Source organism: Lithobates pipiens, unplaced genomic scaffold (assembly GCF_037356315.1).
Source record: "Lithobates pipiens isolate NorthernLeopardFrog02 unplaced genomic scaffold, aLitPip1_a1.2 Scaffold_16, whole genome shotgun sequence".
Classification (NCBI taxonomy): domain Eukaryota; kingdom Metazoa; phylum Chordata; class Amphibia; order Anura; family Ranidae; genus Lithobates; species Lithobates pipiens.
In genome coordinates, this window is record NW_027507748.1 from 309,146,385 (window position 1) to 309,155,215 (window position 8,831).

The following is an 8,831-nucleotide window of genomic DNA, read 5'->3' on the forward strand; positions in this document are numbered from 1 at the left end:
CACGAGGCAGTTCCGGAACACATAGAGGAACTTGGACAGAAAAATTATTTTAGGGAGGCTAATTCTGCCCATAAGATTCAGAGGTAAGGATGTCCAAGTGGCACATTTCTCCTTAAGTTGGGTGACTATAGGTATGATATTGAGGTCAGAGTAGCTGGCCGGGTCTCTCCTAACCTGGATGCCCAAGTACTTAAATTGCTCCACCCACACCAGCTGGGTGTCTGGGGCTGTGGCCGTGCATTGGAGTTAAGGGGGAAGAGAATCGACTTCTCCCAGTTAAGCCACACCTCAGAATAGTGGCCAAATTCGTTAAACAGGTCCAGGGCCACCCTGAGAGAACTATTTGCGTCTTGTAGATAAAGCAGAGCATCGTCCGCGTATAACGAGAGCTTCTCTTCCAGTGGGCCTATCCTAAGACCCTTAACTTGTGCAGATTCCCTGATGAGTATCGCCAGTGGTTCCAAAGCTAGGGCAAAAAGGGAAGGAGAAAGCAGGCAACTCTGCCGTGTGCCTCTCTTTAACGGGAATGATTCAGATAGTCTATCATTCGTTTTCTGGCCCTGGGAGAGCTGTATAACATTTTAAGCCAATGCAGGAAGTGTGGGCCAAACCCAAACCTACCCATTACCTCCCATAGGAAATCCCACTCAACGGAATCAAAAGCCTTCTCGGCGTCAAGGGAGGCTATGACCCTACTACTACTGTTGACATGAGAGGTTAAGAAAGAGGCGTCGGAGATTGATGTTGGTTAGCCAATATCTTGGCCAGGATCTTGGCGTCAACATTGAGAAGATAGATTGGTCTATACGAGGAGCAATCCTCAGGATTCCGACCAGGTTTGGGCACCAACACTAAATAATACAAAAGGTGCAGCGCAAAATATAAAAAAATATATAAAAAAAGTCCTGTGCACGTACATCTGCCCATTTATACCTGGAGTGAAGTTGCTGGGCTTTTATTTGGAGTCAGCTGCACCTGACCAAGCGACCTAGAAAATTGCCTCATCCATACCTGGTAACTAAGCGATAAGGCTCCTGCACACCCTGAGTGCGAATCCGACCATCTGAAATATCAGAGGTCCATCAAAGCTGGTAAGAGTTTAGTCCTATTAGTGGAAGGAGGGTCACATACAAGCAAAACAGCTGTCTTCCCACGTGGTGTCTCCTCTCTACATGCTCTCCTGCTGTCATATTTGACCAATCCGTGTGGACTTTTTTATATATTTTTTATATTTTGCGCTGCACCTTTTGTATTATTTAGTGTGTTATTAAGGTGTTTTTGTATTGCCCTTTTTGGTATTCAGCTTGCAATAATTTGTTTTATATATGTGAGCGCTGATTGTCTTTTTCTTGATTTAAATAATTGGGCACCAACACCACTAGAGCCTCTGACATGGAGTCCGGAAGCTCCCCCGAAAGCAGAAATTGTTTGAATAGAGAGGTAAGCCTTGGGGCAAGTAGGTCCAGGTGTTGCGTATAGAATTCCACGGGTAATCTGTCAACTCCAGGCGTTTTTCCCGGCTTAAGTTGGGTCATTGCCTTCTGAACCTCTTCCAGGGTTATGTCCTGGTCCAGGTCAGTGCGAGTCTTGTCATCGATCCTGGGGAGGCTAACTCTGTCAAGGTAGGAGTGTAGGTCTGTGGCGGTATAGGACACTTTGGTAGAATAGAGCTGCTTATAGTAAGAAAAGAAACGGTCACTAATTTCAGATGGCGTGTGTAGCACATTACCAGTGTGATCTCTAACCACACTAATAGTGGTTACTGCAAACTGGCCCTTAGCCAGCCAGGCCAGCATCTTGCCATTTTATTTCCGAATTCGTAAATTCTCTGGGCTAAGTGTAGACAGGATTTGTGTGTCATGTCTATCCTTAAAATGGATAGCTGCTGCAGAGAAAATTGCCAAGCCCCATAGACAATGGGGTTAGGGTTGGCCACATATGCTGCTTCTTTGAGGTCAACTTCCCTCTCCCTGTCAGCTAACGATTGTGCAGATGTTTTGCGCAGCAGCTATGCGGGAAATGTAGGCTCCACAGGTCCAGGCTTTAAAGGCATCTCAGGCAACCTTGGGAGATGTAGAGTCTGCATTAACAAGCCAATAGTGGCAGACCTCCTCTTGAATGTGTTCCTGTATAGCAAGGTCCTCTATCCAGAATCTGGACAGATGCCACATCTGCACCCCCGACGGCCCGGCAGTCAGCCCAATCCTCAGCGGAGTGTCATCCGAGACCCCCTAGGGAGGATACTAGCCTCGGATATTCGCTGCATCATGGATTTGGATGCTATGGCCAGATCAATACGTGAGAACGAACTGAAGAATGCTGAGTGACAAGAGAAACCCTTGTCTGTAGGATGATAATGATGCCAAACATCCACCAGGTTGAACGTGCCCATCCACTGGGCCAAGCCAGTGGTCCACCAAGAGGCAGAGGGGAGTCTATCCAGATCAGAGGAAGGGGTCATATTAAAGTCTCCTATAAACAAAACATCATCAACACTGTATGTAAGCACACTCTGCATAACTGTATTAAGTAATGAGGTATCAGCGGGGGGGGGGGGGGGGGGGGCGAGATACGAGATACATCCCCACCAAGACCAAGGGAGCATTAGAAATGAGAGTGTGCATTATTATAAAGCGACCATCAGGGAATGAGCTGAAAGGGAAGCTTCCTGTTTACTAGGATACTGACCCCTCTGGAGTATGTGGCATGATAGTGAGCTCCCACCCATGCTCTTTTGAGGCCCAGGATCCGAGAGCCCACCAGGTTGGTCTCTTGAAGCACTACAAGCTGAGGGGAGTATTTTTTAAGATAGTTAAAGACCAGGGATCGTTTAGTGGCAGAGTTGAGTCCCTGCACGTTCCAGGAAATTATATTGTGCATAGACATCGCTTAAGTGTCAAAAGGATTTTACTCAGGGAGGTAGGGCAAACAAGATCTCCAGCACTCCAGGGGGCAGCATGAGAAGGTGCATAATACCTAGGGGATGTACCAGTGCCATCCGCACACCCTCCTCTCCATATTCCCACATATGACTTATCATAAGCAGATACTTCATGTTGTAAAAGAACATTAATCATTATAAAAGAACAGTAACTCAAATAACAAAACTTACAAACTCTCATAGCCTCCCCCCCCCCCCCCCGCAAATCCCTTGGGAGACGTGTAGTAAGCATGGAGTAAAAGTTAATCCATAGTGACAACTCTTGTACCGTTATCCTGAGGCCGCGTACACACGGGCGGACTGTCTGACGGACTTGGTCCGCTGAAACGTGTTTCAGCGGACAATCCGCTCGTGTGTGGGCTTCAGCGGACTTTTTCAGCGGACAGTCTGGCGGACTAAGTCTTTCGGAATTTCCGTAATATTGTCCGTCCAAACTTGGTTTCAGCGGACAGTCCGCTCGTGAGTAGGCTAGTTCGACGGACTAAGTATGGCGCATGCTCAGAAAGGATTTACACGGCCGAAGGTTGCATTGCAGTGTATTGGACGTCGTATTTCTAGTCCCGTCGTACGTGTCCCGCGCAAGCTTTCAGCGGACTGTCTGTTCGTCGTGTGTGGTCAAGTCCGTTCATTCAAAAGTAGGACGGACTGTCTGTCGGATTGTCTGACGGACTTAGTTGGACGGATAGTCCGCCCGTGTGTACGCGGCCTGAGAAGTAAACAGCAAGTTTTGCAGAATATAGTTCCCAACAGGAGGTGCTGGAAGCAGGATAAAAGGGTACCTGAGTCAAGTAGTTCATCTGGCATAAACCAGGGGCACGATGCTTGGGGTGGTTACCCACCCTCTACGATCAGTGAAACTGAATCCATCCAGGGTTTTCTGAAAATCTCCTCCCCTATTTGTTGGCACATAGTAGGATCATCAACAGTCAGGATCCACATATGCAGGGACTTCCCCCTGACCTCCATTTTACAACTAATGGATTTGGCATGTGAAACAAGGGCCCAGCGGGCCAACAAAATACTGCACGTAGAGCCTCAGTCAGGATGTATTCACAGTCTGAGAAATCAGCCATGCAGTGGAAGGGATTCCAGCCAGTGTGTTGCTTCTCTATTCATGACACACAGTTTGGCCGGAAAAAGCACACTGTATTTCATTCTCCTTTCTCTGAGGGTGGCCTTCACTGCATCAAAGGACCTGCGGAGCTTTTGTGTCTCCACAGAATAATCCGGAAACAGCATGAGCCGGTGGTTTTGCAGCACGGAGCAGTTTATCTCGGTCTCTAAAATTCAGCAGCCGTAGGATGAATGTGCGAGGGGGGGCTCCCTGAGGGCCAGGCTGTGGCGGCACACAATGAGCCCTCTCCACAGTAAAGTATGGGGATAGCTGGGCTTCAGGCAGGAGTGAGCACAGGAGCTCTTCAGTAAAGAGTGTTGGATTCTTCCCCTCAGCGTCCTCCACCAGACCTATGATGCGGATATTGTTGCGTCTGCAACGATTCTCAGCATCTTCTGCTCTGTATTCTAGGGTTTTTAGCTTGGATTGCGGAGTACGAAGGGCCCCATCGTGCTCCGCCACCATGTCCTCCACATGACTCACTCTCCCCTCTGCATTAGTCAGACGGGACCGGACCTTATCCATGTCCTGTCGGATAAGTCCCATGTCCAACTGCACTGCCTCTATCTTGCTAGTGAGGGCCGTCTGGCAGCCGGCAATAGCAGTGTGACAGGATGCGATGGCTTCCATAACCTCCGGTATCCCAGGGGGATTAGCTGGGGTCTGTGCAGCGGAGTCAGTCTGCGATGCCATATTAACACGTGTTATGGGTACAGGCCTCGGCCGCAGATCTGGGCCACTGTCCTCTGGAGTACTGGGGGGAAAACGGAGCTTCTTACCACCCTTGCCTCAGCCCGGTGTTCTGAACGGCATCCTCTGGCTAGCAGTGCTGTGTAGGGCGACTTTACTCCCAGGTACACGGAAGAGAAGGAGATCTTTCGAGCAGAGCTCCGGGATGTGCGTCTGGTCGCTCCGCCATCTTGGACACACCCCCGGGGGTATTTCCTTAACGGGAACAAAGACAGCAATAAAAACTGACATGTGTTTAAATCCATCTCCACTCTGTCCAAAACGGGAAAAAAACGCTTTGCCTTTAGTTGTACTTTAAATATCATCGTAGAAAACCTCTGTGCAATGTATTAACAGAGTGAGATATGTGCTAACCTCCTTTGTGGCAGGGCTTTGTTGCATTTCAAAATTTTAATGCAAGCAGAGCTGCTTTAATACAGAAAAATCATCATTTATATTTCTCTATTGTCCATTGAGGGACACAGTTTGGCAATAAATAATCAAAGGTTATACTGCGGCCAACAGGAGAAATGGACATTGAGCACATAGAAAATTATAGGTCAGCCCCCCTTGGGGCTTTAACCCCTTCCAGCCCCCCTGGGGCTTAGTGTCCCCAGACAAATAGATACGTTATTTCTTTCTGCTATACTTTTCTTGAATTGAAAGATTTTTTTCTTCTATCAACAGCTGATGTTAGATTCAGATTCACATATTTGAAATTCCTTGAAGTCTCTCCAGTTAGCCAACAAGTGCAGGTTTTCCCATATGACTATATATACCGGTGTTCTCTCTACTACAGTTCTGTACTTTTCTGCAATGAAACCCCTGCGTTGTTTGGTTAGTACAGGACTTTAAGATCAACCCCATACACCTTGGGATTCCTTGCTAAGTATTGGGGTCAGGGTCATGCCATGTTTACACGGTCTCCATCTCTGAAGACTCATTTCAATGAGTGGCTGCAGCAGGCTTTTACAGGCAGTCGGGTTACAAACATCTGACTTGCAAACAACTCCTACTTACAAACAGAGGGAGACAACAGGAAGTGAGAGGAAATCTACCACTAGGAAGGGAATTTCACTCTTGTAAGACTTATGATGGGAAAAAGGTGCCTACACTGAAGCTTTATCACAATCCTTGTCTCCACAACAACCCACCATTTTCAAAATCAAATTTTCATAGGGACAGAAAGTGAGGTGAAATCTTCTCGACAGTGGTACATACAGCAAAACAAATGTAAAGAGGTGTTAACCCTTTCCTATGCTATCTAAAAAAACATAAAAAATATTGTTTTTGCTGGAGCTACACAAAATTTACCTGTTCCGATTTAAATTCAAATTCAACTGAAGAACAAACCTACAGACCTTATCTTGTTTGTAACCCGGGGACTGCCTGTAGTTGTGATGTGTAACTGAGGCCCTGTGGTGTGCTGTAGTATGTGTGGGAAACCCCCTTTGTGGTATGCTAGCTGAAGAGGCTACCAGAGGTTTGACTTCATTCTCCTTCCTGTTTAACAGTAGAAGATTTTTCTTTAATTCTCTAGTTATGTAAGAATGTTGCAAATCATAGTTCCTTTTGATTGTCCTCTCACCTGCTGCCATCTCCAGCAGAAACCAAAAAAACCTCATATCTCTGATTCTGTCGGAGTCCTTCCCGAGGATACGTTGTTGGACTACAATTCCCTTGATTCCCCAGAGATTGATTTAGGTCAGCGCCTTCCTATCCTGCATCAAAACGTTCCTTTTGTTCTTCCATGTCAAGTTCCGCAGGGCCCACATGTGTTATTCTCCTCCCTCAAGCTCAGGTGGTTCTAAACATTTTTGGCAATCTAAAAAATGTAAACTTGCAGATAAATCAGCCACCATATGAAGGCCCTCTCCAACTAGCTCTATCAGAGGTTGAGAATGTGTGATGGCCCTTGCGGAGATTTGGGAAGCTTGCAAAGCCAATGCATGGGTACGGAAGAGGTTACAAAATAGTTTTGCCTTCATCCTTCTTTGTTTCTTCGCTTTATGTGTTTGTTTTGGCAATTTCAGATGAACCTCCTTTCGGCCGCTCATTTATTTATGACCAAGAGCATTATCATTTGCATTTTTCTAACAGAAAGGTTTCAAGGTTTTTACTCAAATCTGTGTACAGTTCTGATACCCAAAGGTGGTTTTCATCCCACTTTAGTTGTAAATGCTCTTAATTCTTTTGTACATCTTTAAAAGTTTCAGATGACATATATTCTGTCAGTTATTGCCTCCCTTTTTTGTGGAGACTTGGCATCCATTAACATTAATGAATTCCTTGCTTTACTGTGGACAACAACCACTATCAGTCTGTGGCATTCCTTTTGGCCTTGCTTTTAGGTCTTCGGGTCATCTTTATGTTAGGGTTATTCTAGTTATCAGATACCTAGACAATCTGCTGCTGTGAAAGCCGACCTCCCTGACCTTGGATTCTATTACAATACGGACCTTGAGGGACTTGATCCTGAACATGGAAAAGTCATCTCTGATCCCACCACATTGTTTGGAGTACTTGGGTCTTTTGGATAACTTTCAGACCAAGGTTTTCCTGCCGCAGAAGACGTTCTAAAAACTGCAGAATCAGGTTCTGCAACTTTAGTCCCAACATCGGTCTTCCCTGCTGAGCTGCATGTGAGTACTGGGAATGTAGGTATCCAACTTGTTTAAAGTGGTTCCATTTGCCCAATTCTATTGCAAAACTCTGCAACCTGTATACCCATGGCATGGGACAAATCCAGTCTTTCTCTGGACAAGATGATCCAGTTACATCCTTGAACAAAGATGTCTTAGTAATCATGGCTTCTGTTTCTGGTGTTTTACTAATGGGCAGATTTTTTCTTCCCCTACATTGGAAGATTGTCATGGGTTGGCTGGAGTTCTGCACCATCTGTCTGTTCAGGATTGTTGGTTTCAGAAAGAATTGAAGCTTCCAATCAACCTGCTTAAGTTACTGGCAACTCATCTATCATTGCTTCACTGGACCACCCTCTGGCCAGTCATCTGGTCAGAATACAACTGGACAATGCCACAGCAGTGGCATACATCACTCACTTGGAGGGCACCAGAAGTGTTGTGGCAGCATGCCATAGATTATACAATTTTCTTTCCTTCCACCTATCAGTCAGTCAGTATCGATGGAGTTATCCCTCCTGCAGCACTATTGTGTTCTGCTGGCGGGGAGGAACACAATGATCACTGCTCATAACTATAGCCGGTGGCAGTGATTGCATGCAAAAATCTGACAGGTTGGTTGTACTGAAGTTGATCGATGGATTGGCTTTAGTACAAACAGCCTGCCCATATATGGATTGAATTTCAACTGGTCCCTGCTGAAATTCATTTATGGCCAGCTTTAGGTGGTACACTGGCAGATAGACAATGTCTGGAACCGGTATGAAAAATAAAAAAACAAGTTCTTACATTGAATACTAGAATTACATGTATTAGCCACATACATTTATCTCCATATAAAGTTATTTCTATAATAGTTTCCCATATAGATGAATATTGTAGTACATATTTTAGATTTCAGTTTGCTTGTCTACAGTTAAAAAAAATTTAAAAATCTGTTCTTTCAGATTAGAAGAAAAAGTCAGTGAATTGGCACGTGCAGCTCTGGAAACACAAAAGAAGTCTCTTCAACTTGGTAAAATTAATTGCAGCATTGTTAGATATAGTTCACTGACATTTTTTAACAAAATTGATATAGAGTAATATACTAACACAAAACATTTCTGTATCAGTTTCCATGCTTTGCTATTTGCAGTTTCAGTGTATTCAAACAATAACCAGGCAGTCTGTGGAGTAGAAGTCCTCATTCACACAGGCACTGAGGCCAGTACACTTGTGAACAGGCTGTTTGTGTCTCTAGCCAGCAATGCTATTCATGTCTCTGAGGGCGCAGCTGCTGCATGTACGCACCTCCTCATCCTAATGCGACAGGCACACGGGTGTGTAATCTCAAACACACACTGTCTGCATTTGGGGCCAAACACCTAAATGGGTTGCACGCAAGCAGCACCTGCCAGCTAGGCAC